The sequence below is a fragment of the Pinus tabuliformis genome, chromosome 4_2, assembly GCF_031772625.1.
Source record: "Pinus tabuliformis cultivar Carrire ecotype Pingquan chromosome 4_2, CPIR1, whole genome shotgun sequence".
NCBI classification, from domain to species: domain Eukaryota; kingdom Viridiplantae; phylum Streptophyta; class Pinopsida; order Pinales; family Pinaceae; genus Pinus; species Pinus tabuliformis.
Genome location: NC_142304.1, coordinates 108,017,871 through 108,040,343, shown reverse-complemented (window position 1 = coordinate 108,040,343; position 22,473 = coordinate 108,017,871).

Genomic DNA, 22,473 nt, shown 5'->3' with positions numbered 1-22,473 from the left:
ACATGCTACGTAGACTCAATTTTGTATCTTGTCCTTTTAGTCCTTTGCTCTTGTACTGCTCACTAGCTGCCCTTTAGTCCTTGAAAGGACAACACATAGAGATTCCCGGAGGGCTTCCACCTATCAATGTTGCAAGTCGCTTTTGCTACAATGTGTTCGTGTCTGTCAATCCTACCAGTCACTAGTGATCAAATGGGCTCTTTCAAAGTTTTTGTTAAGGTCCTAGGTCAAGTTTTTTATGGTTTCAGTAGATCTTCCAATAACAAACTTTGATCATTGGTTGGTGTATCTAGGTCAGTTCTACTCCCTTAAGCACTCATGGTTATCATTTTTCATCATGGTCATGTCATTTTTCAATTGTTATAGGTCATGGATCAGTTAAACAATCATATAGGTCTTGGTTTAGGTCATCACTTGTAATTGTCATCATTATGTTAGTTTTAAGCTAAAAATCCATGTTTATGGTCTTGAGTACACACATAAGGGAGTTAGCATCTTAGGAGGCATATGTAATAAAGGTAAAGGTACTACTTCAGTTTATAAAGGTATTACTGCAAAACGCCTCACTTTTGGTTTCAAAATGAATGATGATGTCATGTCATGACATATGTAAAAATATGAATCCAACTCTTATAAGAGACCATACAAGCATTTCTTTCACTCATTCCCTTGGCATTGAGCACTAATTCACTAGCAAAGGCCATCTTAGTACAACAAGCATTGATGGACACTCTCAAAAGGTGATTGGCACCCCCTCCAAAGCACCACACCGCTTTTCAACCAACCACGCTGCGTCTTTGGCAGTTTGCTATGTTTTCACTTCTATAGGAAAATAATACACTCCAGAGGTTTTTTGTGGTCAATGAAGGATCCATCAGCCTATTGAAAACTAAGTTAAAGCTCATTCCACCTTCTATCAACATTTATTTCATCTTTTCAGTTGAGAAACCCTCCCATAGTCCCCACGCTACGTTTTTTGTGGGTGAGCTCCATAGTTTGGGTTGCAAGAAAATATACCTATTTGACTACCTATTCTTCCCTTCTCCACACCCTAATACAATTTCCTCAACCTTTTTTACCCTTCCTCCCTCATTTCTCTAATCCTAGACCTAACCCTAGGTTCTACGCTACGTTTTTGGTAGTTTTAAGGTTAGGATTGTGTTTAAATTCCCTACATCAATCCCTTCACTATTTTTATAATTTTCCACCTCCCTAAGTTTCCTAACACACCTCCCTACCTCCCCAATTTTTGTTACCCACATATATTCTACCTAAACCCTTCATTCCCTCTCCTAAATACAGTAATCCCAATCCCCTGGTCCCTCTAAAAAATCTGTTTTTTCCCATCTCTTACACTAGGGTTTGCTTCGAAATTGTAAAAAATGGAGGGAGGAAAGAATACATAAAACAAAGGAGGTTAGGTATCAATTTTTGAGCCACCTGACAACAAAGAATTGAGGTCTTCAACATTTTGCAGACAATGTTTCCAAAATATGGGATGTATAGGGTTTCGTGAGAAAATTCAACAAGTAGGATATCATGCAAAGTTAACCAGTCTTTTTGCCACAAAACTTAGGAGATATAGGGTCAACATTGCAGGGTTCAACTTCATCATTTCAACTAAGGCCATATCTATAGCTATAGGTATACCAAACAATGGAGAAAAATGGTTCAAACACTCAAATTTGGATGTTCTAAACTATAAAGCTTTCACAAAAAAATAGTATAAAGAGGCTCCCAAGAGTGTTTTTCCTTTTGGAATGTTGCTTGAAAATTTTTCTCCATTAATGAAATTCATTATGAAATATTTTACATGTGAGGGCAGGTTTTCAACAGTGTATAAGTATCATATTAGATTATTGATGCACTTCACCGGTGTAAAGCCTCTCAACCTACCTCACTACCTCTACAGAAATTTAGTTAAGATGGCAAAGAAAGTGAAAAACAGTAAGGGTGATCACCAAGCTATTCTCTACCACCATGCTTTAATTAAAATCATTTTCCTACACCAACTTGAATAGATGAACATCTCTTGGGAAACCTTCATGTAGTCCATAGTTTTTTTGCCTTCTACTAGTCAGCCTACTAGCCATAGTACACCATCAACATCATCCAAACCAAGGGAGGTTGGTTCATCTAGCAGCATTTTAGTGAACAAGACACCTAGGGAAGAAATCACTTAGACCTACACAAGAGGGAAAAGGCTTGTGTTTTCTCCAGAAATTGTTGAAAGGGCCAAGCCTACATCATCACAACAACATGAGACACCATTGGATGAAGAAACACAGGGTCATTTTGACACTGACATGGCAGACTTGGAGATGCATGAAGAGGCAAAATATTTGGAGAAGATTCTTCAAGAGAAAGAGGCTAAGATTAGAGAGTTGAGAGATAAGTTGTCAAAGGCTGACTTTGTGAATTTCTTCCTTCAGTAGGAGAACAAACAACTCAAGGTCAAGAAATTCTTGCTTGACAAACCTAAAACAAAGATAGAAAAAGGTGATGCCAAGGGTAAGATAGTCATAAATATAGAAGATATTGAGGCCACAGGTTTTTCAGCTCAAGCCTAGGAGGCCTAAGACAAGAGGATTGAGGATGAAAAAAGAGCACATCACTAAGCCATCTTCTCTAATGAAGCAACCAAGTTTTACCAAGTCTTTTGAGGCAGATTTTCAGGAAAATAAGGTATACTTGTTAGAAAAGGTTAATGATCACTTGGAGAAACTCCTTAAAAGGGCCAACAGGGCCACCAACTTGCAAATGCACATGTCTAGACATTATTACACTAGAAATAAGGTTTCCCAAATCAGAATTCAAAACTTGAAGAGGAAACTAAGGGAAACCCTACTTCAACAAAACAAGGGGGGCAAGATTGAGTTGTTGGCTGAGAATTCACTCATAGCTTGAAGAATCATTACCTAGCTCCAAGGAATAAATTTCAAACACTTCGAAAAAATTTTGTACTTTTTTGAAGATTTTGGGCATTTTGGAAATTTTACACAGTTTTTGGACAGAAAAATTAGCATGTCCCACACTACGTTTTTGTTGGAGGCCTCCAAATCATGAAAAGTTTGCATTTTTGGATTTCTTATGACATGCACATTAAATTTATGTAACCATAGATCCATGTTAGTAGCTTTTTCTAGGTCAAAAAGTCAAAAAGTAACGAAAAAACACCTTTCTGCCATGTTTTTCAGAGGCACGCTACGTTTTTGGAGTAGTTATGGGAGAAATGGTTTTTAGAGTTCTAGAAGCAGTCTTTTTCAGTGCTTGAAGATTCTATGGTGTAGTAGACAGACAAATATTTCTCCATCATTTTTCAAATCTTGATTTGGAGCTCAGGAACCCCTCCAAAAGTCACTTACAAGTAACACACTACATTTTCTCCACGCACGCTACGTTTTGAGGCAATTCGCTACATTTTTGCGTGGAACTCATTTTTCTCAGTTTGCTTAGTCCAGTTCGATTATTGCTGATGTAATTTTCATTTTAGGGGTTGTGATGATGCATTGAGATGTAAATATGTTTTTAATAAAAGTAAAAATTAAGTATATTGATGCTTGTATAGGTTCTTATGGTCAAATTAAGTAGATTGATGCTTGTTTAGGTTCTTATGGTTGGACATATTCTTATAAGAAGTTCCTTGAATGTTGGATTCGACCCATGAGAGAGGGAAACTGATATTTTTATCTATATGTAACCCAATCTAAGTTAGAGAAAGGGTTGGACATCAATGAGTAAAACTCTTGGAGCTTGTATTCAATTATCTTTTTTATAGGAAGTCAAAGGACAATTGTAGCGATTATTAAGGAATTCTTGTGTTTTGATGTTGTGATAATGTTTTCTCTATGTTATAGTTTTATATGAATGATAATTTCATCTTCTTTCCATATGTGTGCTTTTCAGTGATTTTCCTAAGAGGTTTTAAACATAATTCTTAAGTTTAAGCTTTGTTTTGTTAGGAGCTTCATGTTTTTGTTACCTATCTTCTAATAAATGAATTCATGCTTGCCATGGTCATTTTGAATCTTTGATTTTCCACCATACACTACATCGAAAAAGACCCAAAGTATCACAAAGGCATACTTACCATGTCCTTTATATCTCTTGCAACTGAAACCTTTGATATTTTGACCTAGTTCCCTGATTTTCACTCCTAATCCAACAAAACCATAAATTTGAAAACCCTAGAGCTAAACATATCTAGCCTAATATTTCTTTCCCACTCCAGTCATATTTGGCTGTGAGCTTTATAGAGAGAGCCCTCTCTGGTTTAGCAAGGCTAGTTGCTGAACCCTAAGTGGTTTGAGGTTACCTCTGTTGATCTCCTTTCTCAGCCTTGGGATATTGTGGAGGATAACACAATGAACACATGCTTATAAAACTGCTCTCTAGGTAGGCCTAATTATCAAGCTCCAATCTACCTTTTAGTATCCTCTTTCATCCATCAAAGAGCTATTATTTAGGCTGCAAACTTCACGCAATCACACACCACCAACATCCTTCTTGTCTGCTACTCTAGGGCTAATTTGGGTAGTTGACACACTGCCCTCCAATCAGATCAATGGCACCCAATCTGATCACTATCAATTCTCCTCCTAGGAAATATTATTCACTAGCATGGAAGACCCTCCACACAACATGAATAGGTTGCTCATAAAACTGATCCAAACTGGTCAACACTTTGACCCAAGAATCCTCCACAAAACATTATTGTCGCCATTGTTTGCACTGTTGATCCTGCAATTTTGGTAAGGGTATGTACATCGGCCCTTAACCCACCACACAGTCAACAAACTAGCTAGCCCTTTAAGGGCTGCAACATACCCTCAAAGGTCTCATCCTCTCCCACGTTGCTTTCTTAGGATACTGTCCACCCTTGAAAACCCTCATGCAACCTCTAGTTGTGTGCTATGGCTTGCGGCCTATCACAATAGCTTCCTGTAGCAGCAGACCTCCAAAATGTGCCCAAACAACCTTCAAACAATAATGTATTTGACCCTTATGAACTCAGCCTAACAGTCAGCCTTCTTGGCCCTCTTCACAACAAACTCAGACCCTTTTTTCACCACTGTTCTAGCCCTCAGACAATATGCACTTGTTGTTGGCTTAAAGGGGCCTGACCCAGGTTCGGAAGAGTTATTTAGCCAAAAAAATCCTGCAGCTACCGGCCCTTTCGGCAACAGCCCGCAGAGCGCGGACTAAGGTCTCACCCGAGTTAGCAGGGGAGGGTGCTGGAACCAGGTTTCCACACCCTTGGGATGTCTTGATGTGGTATGGAGGTTTCGCGCACCGTTCTGTGGCTTCGCGCCACTCTGCTTCGCGCAGATCCACACCCAGAATACTCCTTAATAGTTATTAATGCGCTGTTTATAGATTAAATCTACTTTTTATGGTCTTTAAGCAAACATTTAATAGAATTAACTAGCTCACGCACTTATAATAGATACATATTCACATAAATTCATATCATAATCATACGCGCATAGATCAAACAGTTATATTAACCATACATTAGCCAGATCCGTAATTCATATCTAACACAGAATTTCATAATCAACTTATCTTTATTCAATTCCTTCACCAATACATCCAGATCTGCCCTGTGCACTCAGCTGCAGGGGTCCGCGCACATGGCTACAAACTCTTCTAGGCCTCTGGGCACACAGCTATAGAGCTTCTATCCTTCTACCAACCCCCTTGACTCGGACTTACAGATGCTTCAAGACTTTTCTTCTGAAAAACCCATTACATATTAGATCCAAAACCACATAGCAAAAAGCTGATTTCTACCCGTAGAACCTCACTCTATTTATACATTCCTATGGTCTGTGGACCATGGGCAAGTCGACTTACTTCCTATTATTCTATATTATTTCTTGGGTGGACAACCCTTTGAATCGACTTATTTACAATTCACACTCCGCGCACTTCGCGGAGTCTTTTCCAAACCTTTCCCAGAAATTTTGGACTTTGAACCCCAAAACTGTTACGCGGGCCCTCTGCTACCCAACAGTCTCCCAACACAATCATTGTGACTCATCCCGAGTCACTTGGATGGTGTGAAAATCTTCACACATAGGTCAGATAACAATTTCTGTGCTTTGCTGGTACTTGCAGCAAACTCATCTGTAATCTACAGTATTTGTGCAACACGGACCGCCAACACATCAGTCTCTATCGGAGCTTCTTCACTCGGTGCATACTCTGCCTGCATGTGTGCCACCTTGCGTTCAATGGCGATGGAAAATACGAATGCCTCATCAATCCATGGCTGGAGATGTGCTTTGATCACTACTTCTTTCTGGCGGGCAACATCAGCATGGATTTTTAGAGCATGGGCCTCCTTCATCTTAGCCAAGTGTTGTGTAACCACAAATGTCTACGCAGTCCCCCTAATATTATCATAGGCTTGCTAGAGCTCTCTTGCCTTGGTTTCGAGTTGCTGTAGGGTAGGATCTTCTTGGAGTGAAGTGAGCATAACAAGTGACTGAGTCAACAAGTCAGTGCATTCCTTCATGGATCGTGTGATATTTTCCCGGCCGGAGCTAATGATGCTCTTGCACTGCTTGGTGACCCTTGGGGGCGTTGAAGGCTATTCCTACAGCTTAAGCTCCACTTGAACCTTTGCGGCCTCCTCCTTTGCGGCACAAAACCCACTAGCCAGCTTGTCGATTCGTACGCCAACAGGCAAGTCGGGCACAATCTCTAGCTCAGGGGCTCACAAACATGCTTCCCTGACCAATTGCTCCACTTGTTGACTTTTTGCAACGGCTTGGTCCTGTTGCAGGCTCAATTGTTCTATATTAATTCTTTGTTCATTTAGTAACTGTTTCGCGTGCCTCTCCCTGGCGCGGAGCTCCACCATGGCATTTTCCTGGAGCTAGTACAAACTGTCACATGGGAGGGTAGCCAAATTGAGTCCCATCCTTGTAAGTCATCCTACCATAGCTCGGTCCTCCTCATTTTCCGTTATCAATGCTCCTGCTGGAATCACGATAGTATGAGCCAGTTGGGCCTTTAGTAATTTCTCGATGGCTGACATGCCTGTAATGTCATGAGTAGCGGTGGTTCCCGTGTGTGTTGCCCATGTATCCAGTGTAGAAATTTGAATAATAAACACTTATTCAAAGAGATTATCCCGATAATAAACTATTGCGGAATACATGCACAATACATAATCTCCTCTATGTTGATCATCAATTTAGCAGCATTAAAAACCATGAAACATCAATTGCATGCACACATTAAGACAGAATGTAACCCGGGGAAAGCATATAGCTGAAAACCCCACACTATCTGTATATTATAATGATAGAGAACATGTAACAATACATAGCACAATACTCCTCACAAGTACTCAATACTATCTCCACCTGTTACACACAAACTAGCTCAGATTTGATGCCTCAAATCTCCTCCACTGTTTGCCTGCCTCCTTTGTGCAATCCTACAAGAGAATCATGATGAATGGTTGAACCAAACTCATATTTCCTTGGCTGAACCACACAATCCTCATTGGCATTACTCAATCCATTGATTTTTCAAATCTCATGCACAACTATAGTCACAACTGACAACAATCTCAACCTCTACCACCTGTCTCCATTGAACTGTCCATGCACTGAGTTAACTGATGTATTATTTAGTTGCTTTTTGAGTTAATAATTAGTGAATTAATTAACAATTAATTCACATCACTCATCACTAGTGTATTCTGCAGTTACACTAAATACAACTAGTTTAACCAAGTCAAACTCAACACAACTCCATCAACTCCACCAAACTCAACCACATGATTTCTAACTGAAGTCCACCATGCAATAGCTCAACTGACCCACAAGAAAAGTGTATTTCCTTTTGTCACCTGCATGTGCCACATTTGTAGCTCAAACTGAAGTGCTCCAAGAGGATAAGATAATGTTTATAGTCCAAATATTATTATGAACTAATAATATTCGACTGTTCTATTTTTAGCCTGGCGGTCTAAAAACAGAAACATATGTCTAAAAATAAAAGTCCATATATTTTTACCAACATGACCAATCATCCACAAATAGCATCCTACAACTCATAGACCATGATCCATATGTCTAAAAATAGACATAGTCTAAAAATAGACTTTGCACCAAAAATAGCCTGCGGGCCCACTTAGTGAAGGTGACTCCTTTCCACTAAGCTCCATCATCTTGTTTCATTTTCAACGCTCCCTCTCAACAAGATATGGATTATCTACAACTACTATCCTGCAACTCTGGAATGTTCTGCATGCAACACATTTGCCCGGTCCACTTGCTCCAACAACACTTGGAACAAAAACACTCCCAACTAACCACTCTTTTGGGCTAGGAAAATACTCTGATGCTGAAGCTCTACCTGCTGCTGACAAGTGCTCCCTCTCTGACATCTGCGCTACTACAACATCTCCATGCATCTCGCACCATTGCACACCTCTCTGTGCCACCTAGCATTGTGAAAAACACTTGTGCCTCTCGCATTGTTGCAGCCTGCTAGCTATGCGTTGTCCTGGGATTCCCTGCACTATCGCTCTCTCTGCCACTCCATCCGCATCTGTCTCTACCTAATCAGTCAGTTCTTGCTACTCCACATCGAGGCTCCCATAGCAAGGTCTCATCCAAGAGTTTGGGTACCTCAAGGATCCTGCCCCTCCTCCTTGGGATGATCACTCTAATCGCCCCACCTCCTACCTGGAGGTATGGCTGCATGTGATCCCTCAGCCCACCTGGATTGAAGTTTCCCTCTACTGGAGGTCTCTGCATGAGTAGATGTCTCTACTCGATCTCCTCTCAACTTCCCTTATTGTGGCTGCTCCACAACCTCCTGAAGCTGCTGCAGCAATCGTGGCTCCTCCACATTCGTCTGAGACTTCTTCTGGCTCTGCATGTTGAGAGGTAATATACGCTCCCTCTCAACCACCAAGTCTCCATCAGTGACCTCACTGCTCAAGGCTTTTCATGCATCTTGAACCTCGAGAGCATACAGGTTCTTGACCCGTGAACCAATCTGCTTCACCTGTCTAGTGATGATGTGTCTAAGGAAAACCTTTCCCTTACTGAAGACTACATCATAGCCTCTATCTTGCAACATCGCGATCGACACCAAGTTTCTCTTCAGTCCTTGTACATTCTTGACATCGGTCAAGGTAAGGCAAGCTCCTTGCTACCTCTAAAAAATAATCGTGCCTACATCTGAGACACTATACTTCTCATCATTACCCATCGCTATGAGTATCTGGAGATCATTCTCCTCCAAAGTACTGAACAAACTCTTGTCACCAGTCATGTGGAAAGAAGCTCCACTGTCAAGAAACCAACCACTTCCCACCATGGATGAAACCATGCATGCGAAGAGTGTGAAATCCAACTCAAACTGTGAAGCAAGTGCCTCACCTTCAGATCCTTCCCCGGATCCCTTCTTGAACTTCTTCTTTGGGAAATTAGTAGCATAATGGCCCAACTCATGAAAACGAAAGCATCTCACCTTCGACTTGTCAACCTTATTCCCATCATTGGAAGAACTGGATTCATAAAGAGAACCCTTCTCCTTCCCCTTCTTTGCTTTGGCAGCTAAAACACAATTTTCTTCATCAGATGCCTTTGATGAAGATCTATCCCTGGTATTCTGCTTGATCTCCTCTTGCACAAGATCAGACTAAAGTCTCTCCCATCCTGGAAATTTCTCCCAACCATTGACAGGGTCCTGATAGGAATGCCGACTCTTCGGAAGACCAACGAGAGCCAAGCTCACCAAGTCCTCATCATCGACAGTCACCCCCACACTTCCTAGCTCATCCTGGCATTAGGTGAACTTCGTGAGATACTTGGGCATACTATCTCCATTCTCACACTTAAAGTTTCTAAGTTTATCCTTGAGTGCCAACTTCCTCTGGTTGCTCTTTCTTTGGAATAAATTTTTCAACGCTTTCCGCATCAAGTATGGAGAAGCCTTTCCATGCAGGCTGGATATAATGTGATCCTTCACGCCCTCCAACAGAATCCTTCGACACTTTGATGTCTTCTTTTGCCAAGCCTCAATGTGAGCAGCATCAGTAGGCTTTGGGACCTCAGCCTCTATGAACTCCTTCAGCCCATTGTCATCTAACACCACCTCCATCCTGTCTTTCCACGCAATATAATTTTAGCTGTCCTCAAGAGCATACTCCAATCGCAATCCGTCGAAATACATTTCAACTTTGATACCAAGAAAACACTGCTGCAAATTCGAATTCCACCAGCTCAAAAATCAACCGCTTCTGATATAAAATTCGTGAGAACAAAGTATCTCTCGTACAGAGATTGACTGTATGGGCTTTTACAGGATATCTCACCTTCCAAAAGAGGGATGAATCCAGAGGCTACCTGGCCCGATTACAGACTCTGCCTGAAGAAATAAAATGTAATCACTTTCCAAATAATAGATCTGATGATCAACTCTGCTTTGATACCATGTAGAAATTTGAATAATAAACACTTATTCATAGAGATTATCCTGATTATACACTATTGTGGAATACATGCACAATGTATAATCTCCTCTACGTTGATCATCAATTTAGCAGCATTAAAAACCACGAAACATCAATCGCATGCACACATTAACACAATATGTAACCCAAGGAAAACATACAGCTGAAAACCCCACACTATCTGTATATTATAATGACAGAGAACATGTAACAATTCATAGTACAATACTCCTCACAAGTACTCAGTACTATCTCCACTTGTTATACACAAACTAGCTTAGATATGATGCCTCAAATCTCCTCCATTGTTTGCTTGCCTCCACTGCGCAATCCTACAAGAGAATCATGATGAATGGCTGAACCAAACTTGTATTTCCTTGGCTTAACCATGCAATCCTCATTGGCATTACTCAATCCATTGATTATGCAAATCTCATGCACAACTATAGTCACAACTGACAACAATCTCAACCTCTACCACCTGTCTCCACTGAACTGTCCATGCACTGAATTAACTGATGTATTCTTTAGTTGCTTTATGAGTTAATAATTAGTGAATTAATTAAAAATTAATTCACATCACTCATCACTAGTGTATTCTGCAGTTAGACTAAATACAACTAATTTAACCAAGTCAAACTGAACACAACTCCATCCACAGGAGTTCTAATTGAAGTCCACCATGCAATAGCTCAACTGCTCCACAAGAAAAGCGTATTTCCTACTGACAGCTGCATGTGCCACATATGTAGCTCAAACTGAAGTGCTCCAAGAGGATAAGATAATGTTTATAGTCCAAATATTATTATGAGCTAATAATATTCGACTATTCTATTTTTAGCCTGACAGTCTAAAAATAGAATCTGCTCATATGTCTAAAAATAGAAGTCCATTTATTTTTACCAACATGACCAATCATCCACAAATAGCATCTTGCAACTCATAGACCATGATCCATATGTCTAAAAATAGACTTTGCACCAAAAATAGCTTGCGGGCCCACTTAGTGAAGGCGACTCCTTTCCACTAAGCTCCGTCATCTTGTTGCATTTTCAACACCCAATTCTTGTAGCTGCGCACGGAGCTCCCCCAACACAATATGGTGCTTTGACATGGCATCGTCGATTGCATCCCAAGTGGCTTCGCGAACAGTGTCCCCTGTGTCCCCTAGGTCGCCCTCAGTTAAGGTGGTCAGTTCGCCATCCCATTTAGACGCCTTGGCCTTCTTCCATGGCTTCATCCGTTCTGTCAGTGCCGACCACTTTAGGGTCACACCCGTGGTGGTTGATGGTGTTCCTTCTGTCCCTGTCTCCGTGGGTACCTTTTGATTGCTTTTTTCCTTTGTCGACGCAACCCCTCCCGCTGGTGCTTTTTCTGTTGAAGTCTGCGCCACCTCCTAGGCCGCCCGAACCTCCATAACACGCTGTTTGTTCTGCTTTTGCTATGCTGTGTGCTTAGCTGCATCCTTATGCTTTCGGATAACAACCTCATTGTGCCCCACCACATCTAGTCTGCGCCATGCTAGTGGCCAAGTATCCAATACGATGACAATAGCTTCATCAACGGCAATGAAAGGGAGTGTGGTCCATGTCTGGTCAGGGTCCTTGCGTGCCCGTATGTAGACAGAGTGCATGTCCGCTTTAAACTCGGAAATATGTTTCACACTTTCATAGATTTCGGTGGATAGGCGGGGTTTCTCGTTAATCCATTGTCACACATTCGCATCCATCAATATACAAAAGATCTTGATGCCCTAGATTCGTACAACATCCCTTGTTTCCCAAAGGGAAGCGTATTTGGCGACTTCTGGCCAATCTTGGTCCAAGGTGGGGAACTGGGTCTCTTCGGGTAACTCAGTGGTAACTAGCACAATGGACAACAACAACCACGCATAATGAAATGTTTTTCCCTCCTCTTGGACCTCTCAACAGTTGGTCAGGAACTCTTCATAAAGGAACTATGACCAATTGAACCTCTCTCCAGCTGCGCATTCCTCAGCCAGTGCAATGACTATGGCTGGAACCTTGGTGCCGCAGCATTTCGCATCACTTTCCCAACCAACAACTGGGTAGCAACAGGAACTGCCTTATTTGAACTACTATCAATCACGTACCCTCGTTGCCCCTTCTCAAGCTTATATTTCTTTTTCAGGGTTTCTATCATTGCTACATCGCCACTCTTATCGACAATTTCCCTAGGGTCTCTCCCTTCGCAGGGAAGCTACGAGATCCTATGAACGAGTTCAGCGGTGATGCGGATGGGTTTTCGATCCATAATATTCCATCATGGACCAAACAGAGCAACTACTTGATGACCAATATGGTGATAGGGGTCCGAAGAATGTGGGGGATGGACAAGAGACAGAGCAGCCCAGCCTTGTCCACCTTTTGCAACCACACCTTTGGCTATAGGGTTGTAACTATCCCTTCTGCACTCTGCTCCATCAGTGCGCCAGTCGTCAAATGGGGAAATTTTGTTGTATCTGTCAGGTCCCAGTCTTCAAATTTCATTGTCACAATCCGGAAACTCACCTAGCTTTCAACTAGAACCCCTTTTGGAAGGGACGAGGTGACGATTATATTATTGACTTCATCCAGATTGGTAGGTACCTTAGCCTTCCCTTTGCTTGGAGGCATATACTTGGGCCGTCGTACTGGCTGGATAATATTCTCATCATGGTTTATTTCTTCAACATATGTTGGAGAGCCCGCTTCCTCTTTGTCACTTTCAATTGTGATCGTTTTGCCATTTTCTTCCATGGTGAGCTTACTAAAGTGCAGATGTCGTAGCGACCTTCTTACTGGTTCTGGAGTCTGGGAGTCCTTCTTGTTCCGCAGCGTCTGGGGTGATCTAGGGAGTTCAGCTGCCTATGGCGGGGGATTCTATGGACTCTCTTCAGCAGGGTTTATTGTCCTCAGGAATGACTCTCGCTACTCCTTTGACAGTGCCTGAAACCACGGGCTTTCCTCCATTTGTTTTGCATTCATCTAGCTCTTTTTAGCCAAAATCCAAGGCGTTCTAATCTTTAACTGAGCAAACTTGGTGTTGTGTCCCTTTTCTTGTGTGCTATATACAATTTCAAATTTAAAATCGGTCGTTCGCCCCTGTCATGGCTCATTAACGCGATTTTGGCAGTTACCCTTACGCCTTAATTGCCCGCCCCCATTCCAACGTGTCTTAATTATGACATCTTATCATGAATAGTACCTACAACGGTCGTCTTCCATCCTTTCCCCGTGACAGCGGAGCCCCTGGTATGCAGGTGCATTTTCTGTATGTGATCGAGCTCGCGCGCTGCGACTGGATCACGCAGCTTCTCAGAAACCTGTTTTATAGTATCGTGTCCTATTTCAACTGCGTGGGGCATTGGGATTGGGCCTCCTACGGGTAGTCAGGTGGGCGCACCCGTAGTTCCCTTCCCAGCCCTGCTAGCCCTCGTTCCACGTAGATCCTATTGGGTTGATGATCACGCGATGTGCACTTGTACCCTTCATTGTTGATGATGACTGCCCTACACCAACGGGGTTGTCGCGCACATCCTCTAATCCGTACTTGGAACCACCTCCTACATCTCAGCATCTGTGCCCTCCACCTGGGTGTGCACGATGCTTCTTCCGACGCACCAGGTTGCTCTTGTGTTATGATTAAGGTGCCAAGACTGACGAACTGCCCCTCCTTCATTGCGCTGGTATCCACTGGTTGTTGTCTTTCTTCTGTGGTCACGCGTCACAACAATCTAATCATCATATTACAGTTAAGTGTCGTAACTTCATGCAATCAGTTTTGCCATCGCTTAGTCTGCTCATCTGAATCCGATGTGTAGGAGCTATCGCGTTCCCATGAGATTCTTCCTTCGTCTGTGGGATTCACCCAATCCTGGTCTTGCGCTGTTATCTGATAGATGCAGTCCAGTTCATCGTCACTCTCCTCGTCGCGCATCGGTTCAGTGTAGCACTCTCCTTCAGCTAGGTCCAATGGAACTATTACCCGCAGTGACTTCTTTTCAAACGTCATTTTTCATCTTTTTAAATTGATGACCCTATTCATGTCCATGGCCCAATCGATTCCGAGCAATGCAAGGTAAGGATTACTATCATCAACAATTTCTATTACCTTGAAGTTAGTCTGCATACTTACACCTTCAATGTCCACTGTCACCCCTTGCAATTGGCCCATTGGTAAGATCTTTTGTTGGTTGGCCATCCTTAGTTGAATCGGGGACCACTGTAGTGCGGGCTTACCCATGCATTCCCATGTTTGCTTAGGTAGCACGTTCGCATCCGAACCCAAATCCAGAATGACCTGGTCCATCTCGTATTCACCGATTTGTGCTGTCATTCTCATCTCTCGTCTAGTGCGCAGGGCATGTTTTCCCAGTGTCCGGACTACGCGCGGCTCGCCTGACCCGGTGCACTTAGTGATCAGCTCCTGTAATTCTTTAACAGCTTTATTATCGCATAACATCTTCATGCAGGTTTCGAGAAAGGTAGAAGTCATGGAAGGATCCATTCCTGGCTTAATTTGGTCCCTCCTACCTGGAGTAGAGACTTCTGTGAAGCTCCTCTGAGCTTCCTTAGGCATCCTCTTCCCTTGTTCCAGCTCAAAGTCAGGTTCCTTTGTAGGTGTGTCAAGCCTCTTTCCATCTTCTGCAAGCTCTTTCTGCATATCACCTCCTGTGGTTGAGCCGCTCCTCAACACCATGTTTGTACTGGGGTCCCCTTCACATGGTTCCCATTGCATCATCTCGACATTTTGAGTTGGTGTGGGCTACAACACTCCCTTCTCACGCATCTGGGAAATTAACGTTGGAAAATCTACCATTTCATGATCAAACTGCTCACAATAGGGACAAGAGATCCTGGTCGGGTTAGTGCAGTCACGAGCGTAGTGTCTTGGCCCTCCACAGTTATAATAGATCAGTTGTCCACGGCCACGCCTGGGCCCCATTCCTCTTCCTTGACCACGTCCTTGAAATCTTCCACGTGGTCCTATGGTTGGGTCAAAGCCTCATGCTTCAGTCTTCACTCGATAAGCTGGGGTTCTTTCCATCATTAAGTCATAACTTCGACACGTTCACTCATGGTGACCTACTGATCGACAAACATTGTAGTACAACTGCTGCGGGGTCTGGATATACTTCTATAATAGGTGGAAGTTATCCATTGTGTGTTTTCCACCCACTTGACAAATCACACACCGGAGCGCAAGTGTGGCACCTGGTCCTTCTTGTACCTCTAGTTTTAACGGCATCGCCCCCCCCCGCCAGATAGTTCGTGAAGACAGGGCAGTGGTCCTTATCATGCCCTTGACTTTTACATTTAATACAGTCTATCTCTGCACACACCTCCAATCAAGGCACCCTGTCTTGCTTCAAGCTTTGAATTTCCAAACTTAGGTTTTCTAGTTGGGCATGGATTTGCTGAACTCCCAACCCTGGATCCTGTATTGGGGTTTCATGCAACCTCATTGCGGTCTCTAAGGCTTTAGCTTGGGTTGAGATCTTTTGTTGTGATAGGTTGTCCTCAGATGTGGTGTCAATGATGCCACAAACCACTCACAGTGCTACACATCCGTCAATGTCATGTTAGCCTCGTGAATGGTGCTTTTTAACCTCTGGTCCAGATCCCACGGGGTTTCCCCAGGAAACATTGCGATCTCCTTGAACCCAATAACTGATTTCACTTATGATTTTGGTCAGCCGAATTCTTTGTTTCATGCGTCTTGGATTGCTGATATTCTGTCATTCGGGTGATCGCTTGGGTACTTTATGTACCACGTGAACGCGCAGTCCTATATTTCACTAAATATGGTAGCCTTTTTTATGTTTTCATCTGTTATGCCATGGGCATCCCATACAACCGTGAGTTATAGTGAAGTGGAAAGGTGATTTCTCCAAGGACTGTAAGGTAACTATATCAAATCATTGAATACTTGGATTAAGATGCTATTGTGTGAAAAACAGATTATGTGTGCCTGTTGATATCTAGAGTAACACGGATCGGAAGAGGTTACCGAGGAACGGGAGGGGTAGAGAACAATCCTCTGATTTCTATCTCACAGGAAAGCGAGGAGGAGCTCGCGAGGTTCTCACCGAGAAGTGCAATCCAATTGATCAAGGAGCGGTTCCCACTGATACCACCTTTGTCCACGTCACTACCCACTTCACCTACACCAAAATTGTCTACACCAACACCGACCCCACCTCCAACCCCACCACCACCAAAAGTCGGGATGGTGAGTGCAGTCAAGCTGCTAATATTTAAGGGTGTAGGAAATGAGGAACTAGGGTGATTCTAGTTTGTGATAAGGTCTGTATGGGATGCCCATGGCATAACAGATGAAAACATAAAAAAGGCTACCCTATTTAGCGCACTACAGGACTGCGCGTTCACGTGGTACATAAAGTACTCAAGCAATCACCCGAATGACAGAATATCGGCAATCCAGGACGCATGAAACAAAGAATTCGGCTGACCAAAATCTACTGCGCGTGCGATTTTATCTTTGGTGGCTTCTAGCCTGTGCACCAGTTTTGGAGTCCACACAATAGTATGATCTAGTCTGCACCTTCCCACGTTGTCAGCTAACCTCGCCATCCACTCGTACAGCTCTATCGGGAATGTTACGAAGAAAATTTCATGGATATCTGTGTATATGTAACGTTCCTCTGATATCTACGGGTTTTTGCTTTCCTAAACCACGAACTCGTGAAGCTTCTGATCCAGCTAACCTTCAAGCTTTTTCTTTGTAGGATTCCATTGTTCTGACATCAAACATCCCTTCAGCAGATCCCGGTCCTAACAATGTAACCATTTGTTGGCTTAAAGGGGCCTGAACCAGGTTCGGAAGAGTTATATAGCCAAACAAATCCCACAGCTACCAGCCTTTTCGGCAACAACTCGCGGAGCGTGGACTGAGATCTCACCCGAGGTAGCAGGGGAGGGTGCTGGAACCAGGTTTCCTCACCCTTGGGATGTCTTGATGTGGTCTGGAGGTTTCGTGCACTTTTCTGTGGCTTCGTGCCACTCTGCTCCGTGCAGATATGGACCCAGAATACTCCTTAATACTTATTAATGCGTTGTTTATAGATTAAATCTACTTTTTATGGTTTTTAAGCAAACATTTAACTGAATTAACTAGTTTGCGCACTTAGAACAGATACAGATTCACATGAATTCATATCATAAGCATACGCGCATAGATCAAACATTTATATTAACCATACATTAGCCAGATCCACAATAATTCAGATTTAACACAGAATTTTAGAATCAACTTATCTTTATTCAATTCCTTCACCAATACATCCAGATCTGCCTTGCGCACTCAGCCGCAGGGGTTCGCGCACATAGCTGTAGACTCTTCTAAGCCTCTGCACACACAACTACAGAGCCTCTATCCTTCCACCAACCCTCTTGACTCAGACTTACATATGCTTCAAGAATTTTCTTCTCAAAAACCCATTACATATTAGATCCAAAATTACATACCAAAAAGTTGCTTTCTACGCATAGAGCCTCACTCTATTTATACATTCCTATGGTCCGTGGACCATGGGCAAGCCAACTTACTTCCTATTATCCTATATTATTTCTTGGGCTGACAACCCTTTGACTCGAATTATTTACAATTCACGCTCTGCACACTTCACGGAGTCTTTACCAAACCTTTCCCCAAAATTTCAGACTTTGAACCCCAAAACTATTACGCAGGCCCTCTGCTACCCAACACTTTCCTTGGCAACTTAACCTCCTATAGCAGACTTCAGATCCCTTTCTTCCACGTTGTCCAATACCCCTCCTTTGTTGCGGCAAGGGTATAGCTCCTTTCACTACGAGATACATTGCACAAATGGATGTCTCAAATGAATCCCATTCACCCTCTTTTTATAGCCTAAAGAGGGGCTCCAACATATTAGTGAAGAGACCCATATGTTGGAGTATTCTACATCAAGCCTACATGACTTGAAAAACAATAATTAATTTGTCCACTTCAAAAATTCATTTCTCCACTTCTACAACTTGGAATTCGATGATTCTCGAAGCGTTGTATTATTCTTTTCGCCATCTATCGTCTCATGCCATCACATGTAGAAATGTGCCTCTAAATTTCCCCAAACATGATTGGGTCCAAAACCACATCCTTGGGTTCCAAGCCCACAAGTGACCCTTGTGGTGCTTTGCTCTCCAAACCCTGAACCCTAAGGCTTGGAGTACCTCCCAAGCTACACAAATCAACACCTTGGACAAAGGCTTCTTGTAAAACTTCAACCTATGACCATTGACAAGTAAGGGAATCCCTTCCTCATCATTTGTTATGATTTGGAGAAACCCATTCTCCTGACATTTCTCTACCAAATAGGAACCCAACCATATTTTCATTAACTTCCCCTTGAAATCTTTAAATCTGGAATCATACATGTAACATTAGGGCCCAATCTCCTTCTTGAAAATCCCTTTCCCTAATGTGATTATCATGCCAAATCTTCCTTTGTAGCTGAATTGCCTTAATTTGTAGGAGAGCTTGAATTCTAAATTCATCTAGACAATTGAGTTGGAGTAGCCTTTCCTATTGTGTTGTAGTGAGATCCAAGTCTAACTTTGCTACCATCCTCAAGGTGTTGTACTCAAATTCAATATACAATAGGGCCATCTTCCCATAGACCAACACAAATGGATTTAATTTAGTGTTGGTCTTCCAAGTGGTGTTATAGGCCCAAGTGGCTTCCACAAGTCTGTCTTCCCAATATTTTCTGCTGCTGCTAACAACCTTGGTAAGAATGTTCTCCAATTCTCTGTTTGTGACTTCCACCTGCACATTTGCTTAAGGGTGATAAGAAGTAGATGTCCTATGCTTGATGTGGTGTTTCTTCATAATATCTTCAAACAAACTTGATGTAAATTGTGCTCCTTGATCAATGACTATTCCCTTGGAAAACCAAATTTGTAGAAGATGTTCTCCATAATAAATTCAGCCACCTTATGATCAGTTTCTTCCTTTACTACTTTTGTTTTAGTCCATTTGGTTAAGTAATCAATGCATACAATGATATAAATTTTTTTCCTAATGGGGGATCATTAGGTCTAATGAAACCCATGCCAAAATTTTCACATGGCTCTATAGTCACTTGAGGTTGTAAGGGAATTTCATCCTTGGGTGTTGGCTTACCCATTATTTGACACTAATCACCCCTGGTGGTGTACCTCCTTGCATCCTAATGTAAAGTGGGCCAATAATAACCCGATTGTAAAAGTTTGAAGGTTTTCCTCTTAGCATAAAAGTGACCCCCATAAGGTCCATCATGGCAAACTGAGAGGATTTCAAAGGCCTCTTCTTCCCTCACACATCTTCTTAGGATCTGATCTGGCCTTAATCTAAAAAGGTTTCCCCCAATCCAAGTGAATGGGGCACTCTTCCGTGTCACTGATGTGGGATTCATTAAGGCCCTCCTTTGACGGATCGCTCCTTGTCGACATCAGCTCATTATCCAAGGAGTTGATCTAGAACAACCCCCTCATTACTTTGAAGCTTGCATGCCTCAATGGCAAGTTTCTCACTTCCTAGCGACAGGTATTACATCAATGACCTTCGACCAGAAGATTTTGCATGGTGGTCGACGCCAAGTCCTTTATTCCCACCATGTGGATTGTACTGCCGTACCTTGAGGGTCATCATCCTTATCGGTGACTCCTCTCGCGCTTGTTAACGGTTTACATCATTGACCGGTAATCAAGCGATGTCTTCCATGTTCGACTTCAAGAAATTCTCACATGGATCGACTTGTACATCGAGTGAAGATCGAAAGAGATTGAAGACCCCGGATCTAGTTTCATCCATCCGGCTGCGATATATTTCAGGACATAAACACATTTGATATGTACATCATTACAGCAGATGATCATCCTTCTCAAAGGATGATAATTTCGGCAGAGAATTATCAGTCTACAATCAGACGATCGTCTGTTCTATGTACCAAAATTAACTTATAAAGCTGAGCAAGGAATGCCCGCCTCAGCTAGATCATGAAAAATGTATGAAAAATAATGTATTGTATTGTATCTTATTACAGGACACTTCTCAGCAGATTGAATGAACTTCGGATCCTCTCAATAAAGCATTTCACAAACCGATAAACGACCTCATACTTTAGGGGGCATCTGTTATAGACAATTTTGTGCCTTACAGCAACAAGCATGAATTGTCAATAATCCAAGGGATCCAAAGTTCCCTAAACATGATGTTCCTACCCCTAGAGGAACAAGGTCAGCAAACCAACAGCTCTCAGATCAGTTCTCCACCTGAAAACACTCAAAAACAAACAATCCTGAAATCAAAGCAGGTGCTCCACTAGGCTTCTGCGCTGAAACACAACTGCTCCATGGTGTACCTGCGTTGCAAAGCAGGTAGAACAAAGCCCACCTGCGTTGAGCGAGTTTGGACATGTGGCACACTGAGTCATTGCTCTGGAATCTTCCAAAAATGACACTTGGATCAGGGATTTCGCCTTGTGATGAGTCAGAGGCTTTGTTTCTCCAAGTGGAAGCAAGGTTCACCAAGTGGACTCAAGAACTGAAGATCAACTAAAGATTAACTGAAGAGAGAGAGGACACAAGGCAGCTACACATCAGTTGCAAGCTGACTCATCCTTTCTCAATTCATCTATATATTGAGCTCTCTCCTATGAGCTCAGGAGGCGGGAATTTTGTGCAAAGTAATGATATGCTGTTGGTTTCATTATTGAGTTATTGGGTGATTGTTTGAGAGAGGTGAAGAAGAGCAATTCTTTCTGCTGGGAGGTGTTGCTGGGTTGGAGCCTGCAATGGTTGTAATACTCTCAGAACCTTTATTTCTTCATTAATAAAAGCTATTGAGGTTCTTCTATGTGCTCTTGTTTCAATTATATATTGTGATGATTGCATGTTTGGTTTACACTAATCCATGAACCAGTTATGATTGCATGCCTCTTGTAGTTTCCTTCTTTGTTATTTTGCAGGATCTCATTGTAGCTGGGCGAGCAGGAGAACAAAGAGCTAGGAGCAAGCGGCCAAAGAGAAGAGTTTGGATTCGACATTAAGCGCAAGGCAACGGTTAGTGCTTTCTCCATTCTCTTTTGCTTTCATAAAGAAGTAAACCTTCAGTAGTTTGTTTTACAGTTGTTGCTAAGGAACTGTCACCCTTAGAGTGGGATAGGGTCATCCGAGTCGGATACTTTTCCCTACAACAAACTGGCGACTCCGCTGGGGATCGTATCCGTTTGATTGTGTTTGTAGTATTTTGCTATTCATTTCCTGAACAAAAGAGTACCAAATCGAAAAGCTTTTGACTATATCAAAAGCGAAGTAGAGGGCAGCTACTCTTGCTCGTTTTCTAAGCAAATTCATGATTTGAAGAGCTGATCTACAAGGATCCTTGTAAGCTCTTAGTGATAGCTTTGCACCTTCTAAATCATCCCTTTGAGTGTACTTGACTGATTGCTTCTGATTTGAGCAAAAACCGTGCATTTTTGAGAAAATTATGACCCGGAAACTGTGAAAACGCAATTCTTGTTTTCCAAAGCAGGTAGTACACAGGCTACCTGCTTTGCAACGCAGGTCCCGAAGGGGCTACCTGCGCTGAGAGCCAGTTTGGCTGTGCAGAGCCTGCGTTGGCCCAAATTTGCCTAGTGCATTTGGGGTTTCCTCCTTTCTCTTGCCTGTTTTTCACTTAGTTTTGCTGCTAGGTGTCAGTCTTGTGCCTGTTTTGAAACCAATATTACTTGCCATTATTCTGCCTCTGTTATATAACGAAATTGTACTTGTTCTTTGTATTTCTTACTCATTTACAATTTCCCATAACGAAAAGTAAACTAGTCATAATTTTGGCCTCTTAGATCTGAACCTGTGTTAGGCATTTTGCTGGTCTAAGGAGTTAGCTTGTTTGCTGTCCATAGCTGATTAGTCATTTTACTTTCGTTAGTATGGTTTGATTTCATGTATTTCCAGTGATTA